The sequence below is a fragment of the Pinus tabuliformis genome, chromosome 5_1 (assembly GCF_031772625.1).
Source record: "Pinus tabuliformis cultivar Carrire ecotype Pingquan chromosome 5_1, CPIR1, whole genome shotgun sequence".
Taxonomy (NCBI): Eukaryota; Viridiplantae; Streptophyta; class Pinopsida; order Pinales; family Pinaceae; genus Pinus; species Pinus tabuliformis.
Genome location: NC_142305.1, coordinates 300,777,282 through 300,800,031, shown reverse-complemented (window position 1 = coordinate 300,800,031; position 22,750 = coordinate 300,777,282). Strand labels below are relative to the sequence as shown.

The 22,750-nt window shown below is 34.4% G+C and overlaps 1 pseudogene; it reads left to right on the top strand.

The window, feature by feature from the left end:
* Positions 1-771: 771 nt before the first annotated feature.
* LOC149164560 (putative histone-arginine methyltransferase CARM1 pseudogene) lies at positions 772-21,790 on the top strand (annotated as a pseudogene).
* The last annotated feature ends 960 nt before the right edge of the window (positions 21,791-22,750 follow it).

Genomic DNA, 22,750 nt, shown 5'->3' with positions numbered 1-22,750 from the left:
CGCCTCTGGAACCAGTTACTCTGCTGGAAACCAGGAGGATACAAGAATTGGTGTTGGAGATGGAGACTATAGGAAATATACTGCCATGGTGACAAGCCTTTATGGGGAGTCAGCTTCAAGGATTAATATGGAGGAAAATTCAACTGGAATTGATGAAGGAAATAGAGCTTCAAAGAGGTGGCCTGAAGTTGAACAGAATAAATCAGAAGAGGATGCCAGAAGGTCTACAGAAATTGATCTCCAGTTTGTTGAGGGTGATGCTTTGGAGGTTGCCAGGCAAGTTGCCAAGGAAGTTGAGCAAGAGGTTGAGAGCTATAATGAACCCCTATGCAGCTCCTCTGAAAAAGAGGTTAAAGGGAAACCTGTGCATTTGAACACAACAGAATCTGTTGGAGGAAGCAGACACTAAAAAGATGCATTTTTTATTTAAATGAAGACCCCTTCGAGATTTCTCATGATTTGGGCTGTGTTGTTGACAAGCACAGTATACGTGTGCTCAAAGAGGAATTTCATCGTGCTGCAGAAATCATGCAGGATGATCCTGATCCTTCTATCACATTATTCATGCCATATGTGCGGGGTTGATAAAATGCAGATGTTGATATTACAGATTCTCATCAAGTTAATAATTCAAGTGGCTCAACTGTAAGGTTTTGGACTGATGTAGTTCATTTTCTTGGGTGAGAAAATATGCAAGCATTTACAGTGGAATTCTTGTTTATTAAGTGCATAGTGTCAGATTGATCTGCATTTTGTGCGTGTATATTATCTTTGGGTCAGCATATACCAGTGATCAAGGGAAAAAATGAAGAGGTTGAGTTGCCAGAGAAAGCAGATATTCTAATATCAGAGCCCTTGGGAACATTGTTACTCAATGAAAGAATGCTAGAAACATATGTGATTGCGAGGGACAGGTTCCTTGGTCCTACTGGAAAAATGTTTCCCACTATGGGCAGGATACATATGGCTCTTTTTAGTGATGAATATTTATATGTTGAAATTGCAAATAAGGCTCTGTTTCGGCAACAACAAAATTACTATGATGTTGACTTGACACCATTGCATGGTTCTGCGTTTCAGGGCTATTTCTCCCAGCCTGTTGTAGATGCTTTTGACCCAAGATTGCTTGTGGCCCCTCCTATCTCTCACACAATTGACTTTACAAAGGTCAAGGAAGAAGAGTGGTATGAAATTGATATTCCCTGAACTTTACTGCATCTGCGGGCACTTGAGTTCATCTGGAAGACTGTGTTTTGAAATTACACAGCAGTTTCGTAGCGCGCTACGAAACTGCTGTAGGTAGTGTTTTTAGCGCAGACAGGCAGTTTGGTATACAAGCGGGAATTTTGCCTGTTCAATCCACAAGGCTTCCAGCTCATTGGGGAATATGGTGATATGCGTTGTTTTTGAAGAATTAAAGAGCTGGGAACATGTTCTTTAAGTAGTGAAGAATGATGGGAGACAAGGACCGTGGAAACATGGCACTTATCTTAATTGATTAATGAGCCATCTACGCAGCCAGTATCCAAAGCCAGCTCGTTCAGTGTATTCTCCTCCAACATATCTCGGCCAAAATAGAAAGTATACAGGTGTCAAGGATCAGAAAGTCATCATGCTACGAGGAGGACAGATTTGAGTTTTGAATTAATTAGGATCTTTTGTAATTACAGTTCAGCACTTATGTAATTAATGAATTAGTTAAACAGTAGATAGGAATAGTTAATAGCAGCCTTCGAGCTAGCTCTAGGTGGTTAAGAATGTATTCCTATATATAGATCAGACTTGGTTGTAATTGGGGTTGGATGTTTTGAAAAAGAACAAGTCTATTTTGGTTTATGTAAAGCAGATTTCAGTAATGCAAATAGCTGTTGTTTCTTCTCAGGATTCTCAATAGATCTTATTGTTCAAATGTATGGTGGTTTATTCTCTTAATGTTCTTTTACAGTCTTGTTATGGCATAATCACTCAGAACTCATGTATCATGCTCTGACTTCCTGTATGCTTTGGCAAACTGTGTTCTATGTAAGTTGTGTTTGAACATTAGATGTAAAGAGCCCTGATTTCTATGAAAAGATGGTGTTTTTTGTTTACTGAGATTTTAGAGACTCCATAAGCCCAATGGGAATCAATTTGATATTTGTCCAGCCAGCATATTTTCTTCATGTGTCTTATAAGAGTTAGCCATCTTGTTCAATATTAATAACCTGTGAGAGAGCCCTCTCAGACTAAGGAGGCTAAGCCTTAGTTAAAAGCCTGGTTTGAAACAGTTACACAGAGTCTTGCTGATTGGCAACCTTCAGTACCTTATTTTGTGATAACACAAAGAATAGTTATTGATTTAGAGTTATTGTTGTATGTTTTGACAGGGGTTTTCTTACTTTTGCAAATCTTACTTAAAGATAGTTTGCGAGTCTTTAATTTTAAGAATAATACTGACAATCGATTTCAAAATGTACGCAAAATTAGAAAAGAGAAAACTCCCTAATATCATATGATGATTGTTCTTCCAAAATGTTAGTTGCGAGCAAAGCTAAATCTATAAATCAAATCCATGGGAACCTCCAAGAAGAAGAACAAAATATAAGAAAGAAATAATGATTAAAAGAGAAAAGAAATGTTGAATAAAGCGCAAACCAAATGAGGATGAACATATAAATGTGTACCTAGAATAATTTGATCATAATTTTGCCAGATGAATCTTCATTTTCTCCCATGTATTAATCAAAGTTCAAAATCATCTTCATATTCAATTTAAACTATTCTTAATCCTAATCTAAAAAGTAGACTAAGACTAAGTGAAATCGTGTTTCCAATGAAGCCATTCAAGCATCTTATTTTCTGCATGAATATATACTTCAAGCATTAGTATCAAAAGTATAAATCTACTTAAACCAACATAAATAGATCGGAAAACACGATGTACAACTATTGTTAATGTATGTATAAGAAGTAACTTATTTACCTTCACCCTCTCTTGGAGATTTTCTTCCAACCAAATCTTGATGGGATCATAAAAATATGGATGGATATTAGTTAGAGATTGGAAGTGATATGAAGAAGAGGATAACAAGTTAGATTGTGAAAATATTATTTTAAATGCAATGACCTGCATCAACTTGTCAGTTTTATGTACATATGATGGAAGGTCATCAATTGTGTTAGATGGATGGTCATGTTGTAAAGGTACACACTCAAGTACAATTTTTTGTTTGCAATTCCTTTGAGAAGGAGAAGAAAATTGATATGAGTTGAACATTAGACAAAATTGGAAGAGTAATGGCTCTTGATGTTCAAAAATAAAGCTCTAAATTTCAACTTTATCCTTTTTTGTTAATGTATCTCGTGCGTGTGCAATATCGAGCAGTTTAACATACCAGCATAGAATATCAAATAATTGAAAAATAAAAGAATAAGAAAAATCTAACAAATCACTATTTATATTATAATTACAAGGGCAACTTTGGAACCAAATAGGTTTGCCACCAGAAGAGTGTTCTAACAAAATTTCATCAAAACAAGTTCCCAAAGAAGAATTAGAATGAATTACGTTGGAAACCTATAAATCAGTTTCATCAAAATGTTCATAATCTAATTCGTGTTCAGCCAGAGGAGACAAAATTAAAGTGTTTGAATCTTCTTCATTGAAATATATTTTTAAATTTGATTCACTTTGTAAAAGATAAGAATCCTCGTCATGAACATTCAGGTAATCATCATATATTTCTTCCCTTTCCTGAGAATTATACAACTGATCTGAATTAAGAACAACATTAAAAATGTGGGAGGAAAGTTCAGTAACAACGTTAGTAAAAAAAGAATTATCATCCGATTGAATGACAATCTCGAGGTGTTCAAAACTAGTTACGGATCTAGTTTCAACTGAAGGATTATGAAGGCCATTATTTAATGTAATATGATGTGAAAATATATCTGGATATAGAAAATAATGATTGCCAGAATATAATGATGGCTAGAAATGTTCATCTTGGTAATTCACAACATTATTATCAGCATTATAATCTTGGCTAAATGAATCCCTTTCAGTTGTGGATGTATAAACTAGTTCAAATTTACCTTAAGAGAAGATAGATTTACGTGTTCATTATTCAGATCTTGTTCTTGATTAATTTCGATTGGGCCTTCTTGATGTTTATGGTAATTATTTGTTTGAACTTGACCTCACATTTTCTTGTATAATCGATTTCAAACATTGGAAAGAAATCAAAATAGTGTCCTGAAGACAAACATTGTAAAGTATTTTCATGTTTATTTATAGGCTCAAGAGTTGCAGATTCAAGATTACCTAATGAACTTGATGTATCTTATGCTTCATTACCAGATTGAGTATCTCCATTATTAAAAGAAATAATATAAGTAAAATAGTCAATCAAATCTTCACTTGAAGGTAAATCACTGAGATGGAATCTATAACAAAGTGCCCAAAATCTATTGTAAAATTCGTCTGAAGATTCATATTCATACATGTACAAATTGTCCAATTCAAAACACAAATTGTCATAATTATAATTTTGATGAGTGATTAGAAATACCTTCATGAAATGATTCCATGAATGAATTGATCTTGTTGGATGTACTTTGAACCATTTGTGAATACGTCCTTGAAAATTCATAGTAAACAACCTACAGATCTCATTATCATTAATAATATTATAAGACTCACATTTATCTACAAAACGACAAAGACGATCCAAGGCATAAATTTTACTCTCACCATCATACTTAAAATTAGACAAGGACTCAATTTGCTTCTTGGACATGCCCCTAGTAGGTTTACATGAGCTGAAAGCATGACCCAACGTAAGAATGCATAGAGGATCCATGATTAGTTAAAGGCTTTTTAGAACAAATCTCCAATCCGAAAATGAATCCTTAGCCCTCCTTCTAGTGCCAAAAATGTTGATCGACAAAATTGTCCTCTGTCAACATCAGGGGAGACCACCCGGTCAGGAACTTAAAGTAGCTCCTTATTTGTTTAATCTAGTGATTCCGACTAGTTAGGGTCTAGTTACCCTTAAACATAAATCTAATCTAATCTAAAACTAATATAACCTAAACTAATAATTAATCTATTTGCGCCTATATTACATCATGTTACATTTCTTTTGCATCGATTTTTAAGATGTGGGTTAAAGAAGTAAATCGACACAAAAGTTTGATCGATTTAAAAAGGCTGATCAAATCACAATTAAATGATTTATTTTCCTCTTTAAGAAAGGACTTGATGGAAACTAAGATGTAAATTCAGAACTAATCTAAAACATGAAAAACATATCTCGAACTAGAATGGGATAACCCTCTCCCAATCCAAGAGCAAATTAAATAAAACAGGTGGAAGGACCGGTTTATGAAAGAATCCAGAATTAATATTCGATTATGAATTCCAAAATAGTTTGTAAACTCATAAAAGGTTAAAACAACTATGTAAATGAATCTACTTTAATAAATAGTTATTAAGGTAAGTCCACCTACAAGCCTGAATTCATATTATTTTCCTCTTTAAGAAATGACTTGATGGAAACTAAGATGTAAATTCAGAACTAATCTAAAACATGAAAAACGTATCTCGAACTAGAATGGGATAACCCTCTCCCAATCCAAGAGAAAATTAAATAAAATAGGGGGAAGGACCGGTTTATGAAAGAATCTAGAATTAATATTCGATTATGAATTCCAAAATAGTTTGTAAACTCATAAAAGGTTAAAACAACTACATAAATGAATCTACTTTAATAAATAGTTATTAAGGTAAGTCCACCTACAAGCCTGAATTCATATTAAACATAATTCATTATAAAATTTGTATTAGTCAAAAGAAATAGTTCATTTCAATTAATACACATAAAAGCAAAATACACTTGTAAATAAATAATGAATAGTTATCATTCACCACAAGTATAATTCAATGAATTAAGTATGATTTTGATCTCATTCTGCTTCTTGGAGATAGCTCCTACGAGACTTCAGTAGCATATCACAATATGACTCAACAATAGTGTTAGAGATCAAAGAAACATACTACTTAGGATGTAGATCAAAACAAACTATAATACTTTGACAAAAATATGAAAATTCATGATTCCGATAATAGTACACAAGAATGGAAATTTAGTAAATAGTGCCAAAGCTTATTACAAAATATGCAGTCCTGGAATAGCTCAAACCCATAATCACATTGCCTTCAATAGTGCTAAGCAATGAGAACAGAGCCAAAAACCCTTTGTTTTCTCTATAACCGACCTTTCTGTACATAACAGTAGTGTTATTGCAAAAATCAAACAACTACAGAGAATCCCCCTTAAGTGGATCGCGACCTCCACCCATGGATCTCCTGACGAGTATTTATACATGATTTAGAAATAATGACAATTTCCCCAAATCTCTCAACAACAGAGTTAATTACAACAAAGATGACTTTAATTGGAACTTTGTCCAAACTTAGATGAACATAGTAGAACGAATTGCCCAATTTGGTTTGCGTAGATAAGAATTTCGTTTCTAATGGATAGGAATAATTCACGGGCAATGTAGTCATTATTCAACTAATTCAACAACCTCTTTACCAATTAAGAAATCCTTTTTGCCACTGGGAGGAATTGCATTGGTGATTGATATGTTTTTGCAATCGGCCCTGTATCAGAAGTCAAACAGAAAACATAATTAATGGTAAATAGTTGGATTTTTTATTAAAATAGCGAAAACATAGATTAAAGTATAAAAATGCATTAAACTATACTTCTGCCAGGAGACATTTTTAAATTAATTAAGCAGCTTTTACTTAAACGTGTCAAGAGTTGAGTGGTATCAGAGGTAATCTCATCGGAACTTTTAAAATGAGACAAAACAAAATAGTTGCGATATTGTGCGACTCCGATATGGAGTGGATTCGATATCACATTCAACTCCCTTTAATAGTTTTATTGCGTCCATTATATCAGAGGTCTTGTATCAAACATTTGATATCGAGGGTTGAAAATAGTGACAACGGATAGGAAGTTCCAATATGAAAGTTCTGATATGGATAGGAGGGGTTTATCGGAGAGTTGAAGAATTGGGAATATTGAAGATCGAAGATATGAGGATATCAGAATATCAACGATCATGACCATCGGAATATCGTAGATCAGATGGATATGATTATCGGAAGTCGGAGAGGCAAGATGTGTCGGCATATCGGAATATCGGTTTAGTTTTTGGATATTTAGGGTTTTCCATTGTTTCTCAATAATAAATAGGCATTCGATCCTCATTGTAACACAGTTTAGAGGTATGTGCCCGCCACATCGCTTCTCAAAGATAAGCTACCATCGCCTAAGTTAGTCTATTTGCTTATGTATGTAAGCATCTTTCAGTTCTTTGATACTAATGAAATGAAGATTTATTTTTGTTGCATCTTTGTGTCTATGTTTATTTCTATATTCTGTTTCATTCTTTCATAAGTCTGAATCAAAATCCTACTTGTATGCCTCATTTTTTCTATAATGAAATGAACTTTTACTTACAAAAAATAAAGAAAAGAAAACGAGTGTTGGATTTAAATCAACTTTTCTGTTATGATTTTTATGAAAAAATGTCTCTTTAGGTTATCATGAGGGATATTTCTATAGCAAAAAAATTCTAATCGTTCCAAATGCACATAAATAATATGATTTTCATTCTTTATATGAATAAAAATTACAATTTTTTTCTCGGGAATAAAAAAACATGTTAGACTTTCTTTGTTTGCAATTATTGTTTATCTTCAATATATTATCATAATGGTATATGTATTCCTTTGACAAGGAAAAACCTCACCCCTAATGAGTATTAGCTTCCACCTAATTGACAACCCTCTTGAATAACTTCTATCACTAGTCATAACAATTTTTTGCCCTCTCAATCGTGCCTAGAACTGACCAACTACATCTACATTGCCTGACATGGTCCCTTATACATAGGGAACAATTAAGTTACACTTATGGGCCATTCTCTTCAAGGAATTTTGTTTCTAAGGTACACCTAAACTCCTCATATTTATTGAAAAGAAATAATTACATTTGTTTTAGCAAGGCCAACCCTGTTCCAAGGACCTTTTTTATGGATATTTGTGTTTTTCCATTAACCTCAACCCTTGCTTGTTATGTTGCCAATTGGATATAAGACTTCCAACAACACTTTTGTGTGGTATTCTTACATTAGAATCCATTATGTCATTGACATTAGCAAACACCATTCACTATAGATCAATAGAGAGAACTCCTCCTTTGTTGAAGTTGAAGTACTCTAAAAAATAGAAATATAAGGGGTTGACATGGCCTTCCCTTTCATACGTGTGTTAGTGTTATTTTATTCTTCTTGTAGCACCATTCTTATGCCTTTTGGGGCTAAACATTTATGTGCAAACTCCATAGGGATGGATCCCACTCATTCATTATTTCAAGATTCTTTGTATGTTTTATCGCTTCATTGACAAGTACTACTATGTCATGGTAACCCACCTTAAAAGACAACATATAAGGATGTTGAGTGCAAAATACCTCCTCCCCTCTTTGTTTGTGCCCAAGTACCATATCTAACTAATAGTGTATACTATTGATTTCATCGACTAACATAGATTTCCTATTTTTTTTAGTTGTATATATCTCCTTGCAATATTTACTAGTTTTTGCTTATTCCTTGTTCAACAAGTCAGTCAAACAAAGATCGCGGGAAAAAATATTCTTCCTTGCTACAAGGGCTAGGTATTTGACTATATTTTTGGTGAACCTCAAAGCCTCTTCAGGTTTGGCTACCATACCTAGAACAACTTTACATCTAGCTCATGTAATATATCATGTCATTTATCTACTCTTTGAATATAATTATTATAATGACCATAACCTATACAAACACTTCACTTAAAAGGAGTGAAAACGTAATCCAAGAGTTGTTTGTATTCCATTGCACTCAACAAAATCTCAGTGTCATCAAGGAAATTTAAAGGTCTATCTCTACATATCCCCCCCCAACTACTGATAAGATTTTTGTTTAGTCAATTTAATGTTCTTAAATTGCTTACATAAATTATCGACCGGAGTTGGTAAACTTGTGAAGTGCAAGTGCACTATATATGCTAGAAGCCTTTTTGAGTTTATTAGAATGATGATTGTGTTTGTTTTAAGGATTTTCTTTATTCTTATGTTCCTAATGAAATTGAAGATTTACAATTAAATTCCTATGATCAATTCTAAAAAGAAAAGTAAAACAAGCTATCATGATCCTATTTAACTGATTGTCATTAGTTTCAAAAGAACTACTATGCAAGGTAATGGAAAAGAAAAACTATTTTGTAAATTCTATGAAAACTTCTTTAAGATAAATTGTGTTTTTGAAAAGAAACTAAAAAGAAAGTTATTCTAAAATCTATGAATAAACTACTTATGTTCTAGAAAGACAATTGTTTATGCTCTAAAAGAAAATCGCTTCTATTCTAGAATGAATTTATAAAGCATCCTATGTTGAGATCTCCATACTGCAATTAACAATTCTACTTGAAATAATAAAACAAAAACAAAAGGAATGCGATCTAATCAAAAGTATTTGCTATGAAAAGAAGAAGATTATATACAAGTTTTCTATTTTAGAAAGCATATAAACGATTGAAATTGGTAGACAACAAACGAAAGACTGTAAACAAATAACTACAAAGAAATTGAAGCTGTGATAATGCAATTCTGGAAATAATGAAAACGAAATGAACTGAGCTAAAAATAAAAGATTGAACCTCGACTGTCTGCAGGGGCCCTCCACAAAACAACAGGTTTAGAACTTTAATTCAACAACTAATTGTGCATGAGATTGACGAGAATACTTCTTCAATTAAAAAGAACAGAGTTATAAAACTTCAAACTGTTAATTAAAGATTACATATGTGTCCCTGCTTTCTGTTTATATATATATATATATATATATAGAGAGAGAGAGAGAGAGAGAGAGAGAGAGAGAGAGAGAGAGAGAGATTCATGCTCAACAGATTGATAATTTTATGCCTTTTAAAACTTAAAACAATCCTAATCTGAATTCTAATCTATAACGGAGAAATAACGTTTCTCGACGATTTGCTATTTGGAAAGAAAATCAGATAGTCGTGATCTATCTGAACTCTCACTGCTCTATTCATCCATGTATTGACCTGCTTCATTGACTGCACCACTGGGCAATTTTGTAATGTTCCTAAATAGAAAATTAAGTGATAAACCAATTAAACAAACAATGCAACAGTGGAAAATTAAAAACATTTAGCAAACACCGATGAAACACTGTAATACTAGAACTGTTAAGCCATATATTATGAAATATGAGAGCATGAGTACAATATGTAAATGGAGTAGTGCACCTAGGCTTGTCTCAAGGACAAGTTGGACCAAACCTAGGTGGTAGAATAGCTGAAAGATGGATATTCAGTCGTTGCTCTACTATGCTCTGCGTTGTCCCAGTAAACTGCTGATATGCTGACTTCGGCCTACTGGAAAGTGCCCAAAAACTACTCAGAAAATTATGCCCTTTTTGCCTTAGAATCCTTGGACAAAACCCAGAAAAACCCAGAAGGGAATTTCTCTGATTTTGATTTTGGATATTCGGCCTCTTGGGAGTTGCTCTTCGGCTACATCTACTCACTTTCGGCCTACTGGAAAGTGCCCAAAAACTGCCCAGAAAATTCTTCCCTTTTATACTTAGACTCCTTGGACAAAACCCAAAGGGGAATTTCTTTGATTTTGACTTTGGATTTTCAGCCTCTTGGGAGCTGTTCTCCAACTTTATATGCTGATTTTCGGCCTGCTGGAAAGTACCCAAAAATTGCCCAGAAAATTCTGCTTTTTTAGCCTTAGACTCCTTGGACAAACCCCAGAAAAACCCAGACGGAAATTTATCTGATTTTGTCTTTGGATTTTTGGCCTCTTAGGTGGCTAAATCAACCTCTGTGTATTTTTGGCTGCCCAGAAACCATGCAGTCCCTTCCTCTGTGTGGCTGGATGAGCTGTGAATCGCTGCTGGAAACTCCTGCAATCTCTGTGGAACAACCTCCCTAGGGTGGACACGGATGTTCCCCCGAAGTAGAGGTTGAATCTTCCCTACGGAAGACTCGTGGCTAAACAGCCAGTAGACTCGCTAAGCAGCAGAGCATACAAGAGTGAGTTTGTTAGTCAAATATTCAGAATGAATACAAAATGAGAGTTGATCTCTCTTTATAACTCCTTGGGCCCCCTTAGCCTCATGTGGACCCCTCCAACCACCCATTCAATTTTCCCTCCAAGCACATCGAATGGCTAATCAAACTTCTATGTGGGTGGCCCCCACATTCCACTAACAGCTAAATAAAGTCGATTTGGCCCCTAAGTCGGAAGTGTATGGCCCTCTTCCTTAGTCAAAAATGTGCAAAATTGTGTAGCAGCGCCTTGTTACTAATGTGTTTGAGAAGGGACATGCCAAATTTCCTTGATGATTTGGCTCGGAGAATAGGAGGAGATCAATCCTCATCTGCCCATGTGCTTCTTTGCTTGGATGGCATACTGGAATCCGACAAACCATGGAGATAGTTGCGGAATCATGAAACAACTGCATAATCACATTAATTATGTAGCTATTGCAATCTTTTTAACTTAATAATAAGGCACATTAATAAATATGAAAAATAAGACATTTGAGTACCTTACCATGTCAAAATCTATAGTGTACTGTTTATTTGAGTTGATAGCAATGATGAAAAGAGGAAAAATGGATGGAAAGGGTGTCAAAAACAAAACAGTCATGAGAATCTACATTCGCCCATGCTGAGGTATTTGCATGTCCTCATGCAAAACACAAAACTAATGTCTCCTGTTTAATTACTACATTTCTTTTGAGACCTTTGCAAGTACATCCAACTTCATCTTTTTCCCTTTCTTTCCGACCACTGCCATCCTTGGCTTTTTCATGAGAATCTTGTACTTTAGGTTTATGACTTGTCTTTGTAGAGCTTTGTTTTTCTGCTTCAACTTCTTATTTTTCTTATACCACAGACTTAGGTGTAAAATGAGATTGTCACTCTTAGCTATTTGGATTTCACTCTATGCTTTTAGGGTTTGATTCTCCTTCTAAATGTACCTGTTTAGTGTCTCCAGCTCGAAAAATTCTTGTTTTAAAACATTTATTACTGGAGGTTCTTGTGGTTTACTAAACTGCACTTCTTCTTGATTTAAAACCAATGTTCTTGCCGCATCTCTTTTCTCCAAGGACTCAATATAATCATAAATCTCCTGTTGTACAGGATCCATTTCAAGTGTTCTTCGGCATGGGCTCTAAGGAGGTGTGATGAAAGTTGGCGGAGAAACCCTTGAATCTTACTCTGCTTCTAAGTCGATATGCTCCATACTTTTTGAAGGCAGTTCTTTTGTTGTTGGATTGAGATTGGTACTTCTTCTTAAGCTTGTCACAAGAGGCATTTGAATTTTTTGCTTTCTTCCTTTCTATCTTAGGCTTTTCTGTTTTGGGTGTGTTCTCTGTCTTTTTGTTGGCTTTCCTTTTTCTAACATCTTTCTTTTTTATATTCTCTAAAATTTATGAAAGAGGAATGTCATCCTTTGACGGCTTTTGTGGCTGTTGTTGTTCTTGTTCCACTAGTTCTTCAATTTTTCTTTTTCTCCCTCTCTTGGCTTTGTTGCTGCTTGGCTATTCTTGGGTATCTTCCTTAAAATGATTCCTTATTAAAAAGCTTTCCCAATTATCACCCATATTTTTAAGATGAAATTCAATGAGGATTTTAACAAGACCATGGTGATACATGGTATTCTCTATAAACTGAATTTTTCCTTTGAACATTCCCTGACATCTTTCTTAGACTATTAAGTAAGAAATATGGAAGATTTATTTCATTATCCTCAATAAAATTCATCAGCAGTCGAATATGATAGAAAAACATGCATCCAAACCTCCCTTCGCAAGTAACAAATTTTTGAATTATCAGAAGTAAATTTCTCCACTTACTTTTCAATGTTTTACTTGGAATGACCTTCTTGAAAATGGTGGTTTCCATGCTAGGGTTCTTCAAGAAAACCTTCCAGTCCTCCCTCTCAATACCTTTGTTTTAAAACCATTTTTCTCCAATTCGAAGCAATCCAGTGGCTTTGGAAACAAAAGACTCTATGACTGTAAATTTTATGTCTCCTATCTCGACTTCCACCCCATCAAAAGCTATGGCGAAGGATTTGGTTAGTTCTTTGTGGAAACCATCGAATTTCTCTACAAAATCCAACCAGTGCGCTGTCTGCAATAATTCTCTTGTCTGTGGATATCCTTCTAAAAAAATTTCCCAATCCCCCTTAAGTGGATCGTGACCTCCACCCATGGATCTCCTGACGAGTATTAATACATGATTTAGAAATAATGACAATTTCCCCAAATCTTTCAACAACGAAGTTAATTACAACAAAGATGACTTTAATTGGAACTTTGTCCAGACTTAGATGAACACAGTAGAACGAATTGCCCAATTTGGTTTCTAATAGATAAGAATAATTCACGGGAAATGTAGTCGTTATTCAACTGATTCAACAACCTCTTTACCAATTACGAAATCCTTTTTGCCACCGGGAGGAATTGCATTGGTGATTGATATGTTTTTGCAATCAGCCATGTATCTAAAGTCAAACATAAAACATAATTAATGGTAAATAGTTGGTTTTTTTATTAAAATGGCGAAAACATAGATTAAAGTATAAAAATGCATTAAACTATACTTCTGCCAGGAGACCTTTTTAAATTAATTAAGCAGATTTTACTTCTGCGTGTCAAGAGATGAGTGGTATCAGAGGTAATCTCATCGGAACTTTTAAAATGAGACAAAACAAAATATTTGCGATATTGTGCGACTCCGATATGGAGTGGATTCGATATCACATTCAACTCCCTTTAATAGTTTTATTGGGTCCATTATATCAGAGGTCTTGTATCAAACATTTGATATCGAGGGTTGAAAATAGTGACAACCGATAGGAAGTTCCAATATGAGAGTTCTGATATGGATAGGAGGGGTTTATCAGAGAGTCGAAGGATTGGGAATATCGAAGATCGAAGATATGAGGATATCAGAATATCAACGATCATGGCCATCGGAATATCGGAGATCAGATGGAGATGATTATCGGAAGTCAGAGAGGCAAGATGTGTCGGCATATCGGAATATCGACGAGGAACCATATTGGAGTATCGGTGAATGATGTTATCGGAGTTTTTTAAATGTGTCTAAAAAGGAAATCCCCGATATGCATTACCTCCGATATGCGGGAGTGGAGACAATGACATGGAACGTGGGTCCTTTACTCCGATAATTGATTATCATATGTTTTATGGCCTAGCCACTTTATAATATACATTTATTGAAAAGAGCCACATTAATATGATGGGTCAGAGTTTGGGTATCAAAGATTTCCAAAAGGATTATTCTGATATGAAAGTCTCAATGCCCAAAATCTCTGATATATATTTAATCAATATGCCACATTGTTTAATGATTAAGGCTTAAAGCCTATGCACACATCTTGGTCTTGGGGGTTATTTTATTCATTAATCTAATTAATTAAGATGTTTAAAACAAAATCTTTTTTACAAAGTTTATTAACAAACATACTTAATCAAACCTAGGCAAACTATAAAAATAAAATAAGTGTAAATAAAAAACAAATTAGACTTGCAATGAAGTAATCACACTCAAAGTCTACATGCAATGCCAAAATGGTCCCCATGTATATTATGATAGAATAAAAATGTGGGTGTTGTGTTTTCACTACAACAAGCCCTAAACGATGTCTTTTTGGAAAACAGGAAAATGTCTAATAACATTTGTAGTCGAAAATTTTAGTCCTGAGATAGATCTTTCTAATGAGGTATCGTGTGTGTCAAACGAATATCGTATGCCAAAGTTACGACCCCAAGAAGTTTATGTAGCAATTTACCCCAACGTGGCCTATAGTTTAGGCGCTTCATCTCCTAGGGTTTAGTTTTTGGATATTTAAGGTTTTCCATTGTTTCTCAATAATAAATAGGCCTTCAATCCTCATTGTAACACAGTTTAGAGGTATGTGCCTGCCACATCTCTTCTCAAAGATAAGCTACCATCACCTGAGTTAGTCTATTTGCTTATGTACGTAAGCATCTTTCAGTTCTTTGATACTAATGAAATGAAGATTTATTTTTGTTGCATCTTTGTGTCTATGTTTATATCTATATTCTGTTTCATTCTTTCATAAGTTTGAATCAAAATCCTACTTGTATGCCTCATTTTTTCTATAATGAAATGAACTTTTACTTTAAAAAGAGTGTTGGATTTAAATCAACTTTTCTGTTATGATTTTTAAAAAAATGTCTCATTAGGTTATCATGAGGGATATTCCTATAGCAAAAAAATTCTAATCGTTCCAAATGCACATAAAGAATATGATTTTCATTTTTTATATGAATAAAAATTGCAATTTTTTCTCGGGAATTAAAAAACATGTTAGACTTTCTTTGTTTGCAATTATTGTTTATCTTCAATATATTACTATAATGGTATACGTATTCCTTTGACAAGGAAAAACCTCACCCCTAATGAGTATTAGCTTCCACCTAATTGACAACCCTCTTGAATAACTTCTATCACTAGTCATAACAATTTTTTGCCCTCTCAATCGTGCCTAGAATGGACCAACTACATCTACATTGTCTGACATGGTCCCTTATACATAGGGAACAATTAAGTTACACTTATGGGCCATTCTCTTCAAGGAATTTTGTTTCTAAGGTACCCCTAAACTCCTCATATTTATTGATAGGAAATAATTACATTTGTTTTAGCAAGGCCAACCCTATTCCAAGGACCTTTTTTTATGGATATTTGTGTTTTTCCATTAACCTCAACCCTTGCTTGTTATGTTGCCAATTGGATATGAGACTTCCAACAACACTTTTGTGTGGTATTCTTATATTAGAATCCACTATGTCATTGACATTAGCAAACATCATTCACTATTGATCAATAGAAAGAACTCCTACTTTGTTGAAGTTGAAGTACTCTAAAAAATGGCAATATAAGGGGTTGACATGGCCTTCCCTTTCATACATGTGTTAGTGTTATTTTGTTCTTCTTGTTGCACCATTCTTGTGCCTTTTGGGGCCAAACATTCATGTGCAAACTCCATTGGGATGGATCCTACTCGTTCATTATTTCAAAATTCTTTGTATGTTTTATCCCTTCATTGACAAGTACTACTATGTCATGGTAACCCACCTTAAAAGACAACATATAAGGATGTTGAGTGCCCAATGCCTCCTCCCCTCTTTGTTTGTGCCCAAGTACCATATCTAACTAATAGTGTATACTATTGATTTCATCTACTAACATAGATTTCCTATATTTTTTAGTTGTATATATCCCCTCGCAATATTTACTAGTTTTTGCTTATTCCTTGTTCAACAAGTGAGTCAAACATAGATCGCGGGAAAAAATATTCTTCCTTGCTACAAGGGCTAGGTATTTGACTATATTTTGGGTGAACCTCAAAGCTTCTTCAAGTTTGGCTACCATACCTAGAAAAACTTTACATCTAGCTCATGTAATATATCATGTCATTTATCTACTCTTTGAATATAATTATTATAATGACCATAACCTATACAAACACTTCACTTAAAAGGAGTGACAACGTAATTCAAGAGTTGTTTGTACTCCATTTCACTCAACAAAATCTTAGTGTCATCAAGGACATTTACAAGGTCTATCTCTACATATTCCCCCCACCCCCGCTACTGATAAGCTTTTTGTTTAGTTAATTTGATGTTCTTAAATTGCTTACATAAATTATCGACCGGAGTTGGTAAACTTGTGAAGTGCAAATGCACTATATATGCTAGAAGCCTTTTTGAGTTTATTATAATGATGATTGTGTTTGTTTTAAGGATTTTCTTTATTCTTATGTTCCTAATGAAATTGAAGATTTACAGTTAAATTTCTATGATCAATTCTAAAAAGAAAAGTAAAACAATCTATCATGATCATATTTAACTGACTGTCATTAGTTTCAAAAAGAACTACAATGGAAGGTAGTGGAAAAGGAAAACTATTTTGTAAATTCCATGAAAACTTCTTTAAGATAACTTTTGTTTTTGAAAAGAAAATAAAAAGAAAGTTATTCTAAAATCTATGAATAAACTACTTATGTTCTAGAAAGACAATTGTTTATGTTCTAAAAGAAAATCACTTCTATTCTAGAATGAATTTATAAAGCAACTTATGTTGAGATCTCCATACTGCTATTAACAATTCTAGTTGAAATAATAAAACAAAAACAAAAGGAATGTGATCTAATCAAAAGTATTTGCTATGAAAAGAATAAGATTATATACAAGTTTTGTATTTTAGAAAGCATATAAACGATTGAAATTGGGAGACAACAAACGAAATACTGTAAACAAATAACTACAAAGAAATTGACGCTGCGATAATGCAATTCTGGAAAATAAAAACGAAATGAACTGAGCTAAAAATAAAAGATTGAACCTCGACTGTCTGTAGGGGCCCTCCACAAAACAATAGGTTTAGAACGTTAATTCAACAACTAATTGTGCATGAGATTAACGAGAATACTTCTTTAATTAAAAGGAACAGAGTTATAAAACTTCAAACTGTTAATTAAAGATTACATGTGTGTCCTTGCTTTCTGTTTATAGAGAGAGAGAGAGAGATACATATATATATATATATATATATATATATATATATATATATATATATATATATATATATATATATATATATATATATATATATATATATATATATATATATATATATATATATATACATATATATATATATATATATATATATATATATATATATATATATATATATATAGGATTCATGCTCAACAGATTGATAATTTTATGCCTTATAAAACTTAAAACAATCCTAATCTGAATTCTAATCTATAATGGAGAAATAACGTTTCTCGACGATTTGCTATTTGGAAAGAAAATCAGATAGTTGTGATCTATCTAAACTCTCATTGCTTCGTTCATCCATGTATTGACCTACTTCTTTGACTACGCCACTGGGCAATTTTGTAATGTTCCTAAACATAAATTTAAGTGATAAACCAATTAAACAAACACTGCAACAGTGCAAAATAAAAAACATTTAGCAAACACCAATGAAACATTGTAATACTAGAACTGTTGAGCCATATATTATGAAATATGAGAGCATGAGTACAATATGTAAATGGAGTAGTGCACCTGGGCTTGTCTCAAGGACAAGCTGGACCAAACCTAGGTGGTAGAATAGCTGGAAAGATGGATGTTCAGCTGCTGCTCTACTATGTTCTGCGTTGTCCCAGTAAACTGTTGATGTGTTGACTTCGGCCTGCTAGAAAGTGCCCAAAAACTACTCAAAAAATTCTGCCCTTTTTGCCTTAGACTCCTTGGACAAACCCATAAAAACCCAAAAGGGAATTTCTCTGATTTTGACTTTGGATTTTTGGCCTCTTGGGAGTTTCTCCTTGGCTACATCTACTCACTTTCGGCCTTCTGGAAAGTGCCCAAAAACTGCCCAGAAAATTCTTCCCTTTTAGACTTAGACTCCTTGGACAAAACCCAGAAGGGAATTTCTCTGATTTTGACTTTAGATTTTCAGCCTCTTGGGAGCTACTCTCCAACTGTATATGTTGACTTTCGGACTGCTGGAAAGTACCCAAAAATTGCCCATAAAATTCTGCTTTTTTAGCCATAGACTCCTTGGACAAAACCCAGTAAACCCAGAAGCGAATTTCTCTGATTTTGACTTTGGATTTTTGGTCTCTTGGGTGACTAAATCAACCTCTACGTATTTTTGGCTGCCCAAAAAACATGCAATCCCTTCCTCTGCGTGGCTGGATGAGCTGTGAATCATTGTTGGAAACTCCTGCAATCTTTGTGGAACAACCTCCCTAGGGCGAACACGGATGGTACCCTGAAGTAGAGCTTGAATCTTCCCTACGGAAGACTCGTGGCTAAATAGCCAGTAGACTCGCTAAGCAGCAGAGCGTACAAGAGTGAGTTTGCTAGTCAAATATTCAAAATGAATACAAAATGAGAGTTGATCTCTCTTTATAACTCCTTGGGCCCCCTTAGCTTCATGTGGGCCCCTCCAACCACCCATTCGATTTTCCCTCCAAGCGTATCGAATGGCTAATCGAACTCCTATGTGGGTGGCCCCCACATTCCATTAACAACTAAATAAAGTCGATTTGGCCCCTAAGTCCCCAAGTCGGAATGTGGGGCCCTCTTCCTTAGTAAAAAATGTGCAAAATTGTGTAGCAGCACCCTGTTACTAATGTGTTTGAGAAGGGACATCCAAATTTCCTTGATGATTTGGCTCGGAGAATAGGAGGAGATCAATCCTCATCTGCCCATGTGCTTCTTTGCTTGGATGGTATACTGGAATCCGACAAACCATGGAGATAGTTGCGGAATCATGAAACAACTGCATAATCACATTAAATATGTAGCTATTGCAATCTTTTTAACTTAATAATAAGGCACATTAATAAATATGAAAAATAAGACATTTGAGTACCTTAACATGTCAAAATCTATAGTGTACTGTTTATTTGAGTTAATAGCAATGATGAAAAGAGGGAAAATGGATGGAAAGGGTGTCAAAAACAAAACAGTCATGAGAATCTACATTCGCCCATGCTGAGGTATTTGCATGTCCTCAAGCAAAACACAAAACTAATGTCTCCTTTTTAATTACTACATTTCTTTTGAGACCTTTGCAAGTACATCCAACTTTATCTTTTTCCCTTTCTTTCCGACCACTGCCATCCTTGGCTTTTTCATGAGAATCTTGTACTTTAGGTTTATGACTCGTCTTTGTAGAGCTTTGTTTTTCTGCTTCAACTTCTTATTTTTCTTATACCACAGACTTAAGTGTAAAATGAGATTGTCACTCTTAGCTATTTGGATTTCACTCTATGCTTTTAGGGTTTGATTCTCCTTCTAAACATACCTATTTAGTGTCTCCAGCTCGAAAAATTCTTGTTTTAAAACATTTATTACTGGAAGTTCTTGTGGTTTACTAAACTGGACTTCTTCTTGATTTAAAACTAATGCTCTTGCCGCATCTCTTTTCTCCAAGGACTCAATATAATCATAAATCTCCTGTTGTACAAGATCAATTTCAAGTGTTCTTCGGCCTGGGCTCTAAGGAGGTGTGATGAAAGTTGGCGGAGAAACCCTTGAATCTTCCTCTGCTTCTAAGTCGATATGCTCCATACTTTTTGAAGGCAGTTCTTTTGTTGTTGGATTGAGTCTGGTACTTCTTCTTAAGCTTGTCACAGGAGGCATTTGAATTTTTGCTTTCTTCCTTTCTATCTTAGGCTTTTCTGTTTTGGGTGTGCTCTCTGTCTTTTTGTTGACTTTCTTTCTTCTAACATCTTTCTTGTTTATATTCTCTAAAATTTCTGCAAGAGGAATGTCATCCTCTAACGGCTCCTGTGGCTGTTGTTGTTCTTGTTCCACTGGTTCTTCAATTTTTCTTTTTCTCCCTCTCTTGGCTTTGCTCCTGCTAGGCTATTTTTGGGTATCTTCCTTCAAATGATTCCTTATTAAAAATCTTTCCCAATTATCACCCACATTTTTAAGATGAAATTCAATGAGGATTTTAACAAGACCATGGTGATACATGGTATTCTCTATAAACTGAATTTTATTTTGAACATTCCTTGACATCTTTCTTAGACTATTAAGTAAGAAATATGGAAGATTTATTTCATTATCCACAATAAAATTCATCAGCAGACAAATATGATAGAAAAACATGCATCCAAACCTCCCTTCACAAGTAATAAATTTTTGAATTATTAGAAGTAAATTTCTCCACTTACTTTTCAATGTTGTGCTTGGAATGACCTTCTTGAAAATGGTGGTGTCCATGCTAGGGTTCTTCAGGAAAATCTTCCAGTCCTCCCTCTCAATACCTTTGTTTTAAAACCATTTTTCTTCAATTCGAAGCAATCGAGTGGCTTTGGAAACAAAGGACTCTATGACTGTAAATTTTATGTCTCCTATCTCAACTTCCACCCCATCAAAAGCTATGTCGAGGAGCTATGTCGAGGATTTGGTTACTTCTTTGTGGAAACCATCGAATTTCTCTACAAACTCCAACCACTGCGTTGTCTGCAATAATTCTCTTGTCTGTGGATATCCTTCTAAAAAAAATTTCCCTACTGGTTCCATTTTGACTATAACCCCCATGGCTGAGCAACTTTGTTTCAAGATTGTTTTGTTTGACAGGGTATGATGGTTTCAAAGGGTTTCAGAGCGATGAGGACGAGAGTGTGAATGATGGGAATGTAAGTGGTAAGAGTTTAAAGAAGTGCGGCAAAATCTAATCATTGAGAGCATGAATGAGCATGATTTGGGTGATCAAATCAATAAAATCGGGATGTGGGCTGGAGTGTAAGTATAATGACGAGGAGTGAATGGTGGATTAGATCCGATTTGACATGATACTATCAACTCTTAGTAATAATGATTTTGAATTTTGGTAGTACGATGTCTATATAATTCATACATTTATTTTTGTGATCCCTATTACCAAATTAAAGAGTTACATACCTTTGAATTATTGCTTTCTAACGTTTGGTTATTGTCCTTGGTATTGTCTTCAGGTGATTTACAGTGGAGGGAGCCAATCACTCTTTCAATTATTCCATCAAATTGGCTGCACAAATCTGTTAGAGCTGCAAAAACTCAATAATTTTGTAGTTATTTTATTCTTGAAAAGAAAAGAGTGGGATATAAAGAAAATGGGTTTAGAACAGATGTGAAGAAAATTTAATCTTGGCTAATGGCTTATGATAGATTCCCAGTCGTTGACCATTCACAAGAAAAGTGGTCATTTCTTCATCAATAGTTCTGATCCTAACTGCACCATTGTCAAAGATTGTTTCAATCTCATAAGGCCCAAGCCAATAAGTTTGAAATTTCCCTTGGAAATCTTTGAACTTTGAATCAAACAGTAATGCCCAATCTCTTCAAATGAAATTTTCTCCTTTTGATATATTTTTCATGCCATTTGGATCTACGTTGTTGAACTAGATTGGTTCTTTGGATTGCATCTTGTCTTATCTCATCATGTTCATTCAGTTGCTCCATTCTTTTTTCTATGCCTCTGAAAGATCAAGACCTAATGTGGTTATTGTCTTGAAAGTTTTGACTTGAAACTCAATAGGAAATATGACTTGTTTTCCATAGACAAGCTCATAAGGAATATGTCCTGTAGTATTTCTCCATGTGGTACGGTATGCCCATAAAGCTTCTGGAAGCTTTTCTGCCCAATCTCTTCTATGCAAATGCATATTTTTGGTGAGAATTGCTTCAATGACTTTATTGGTGGACTCCACCTGTCCATTTTCTTAAGGATGATATGGAGTAGACTTCTGATGTTTGATTTTGTATTCCTGCATTATATTTTGTACCAACTTCGATGTGAATTGAGTACCTTGATCTGTTACAATTTCTCTTGGGACACCAAAACAAGTAAATATATCCTCAAAAGAAATGAAACTACAACATTTTCAGTAGCAGAAAGAAGTGTTTTAGCCTCTACCCATTTTGTAACATAATCAGTGCAAACAAGAATGTACCTTTTTTGTCTCGAAGGTGGATTGATTGGACCAACAAAATCCATAACCCATTTTTCAAAAGGCTCAACAAG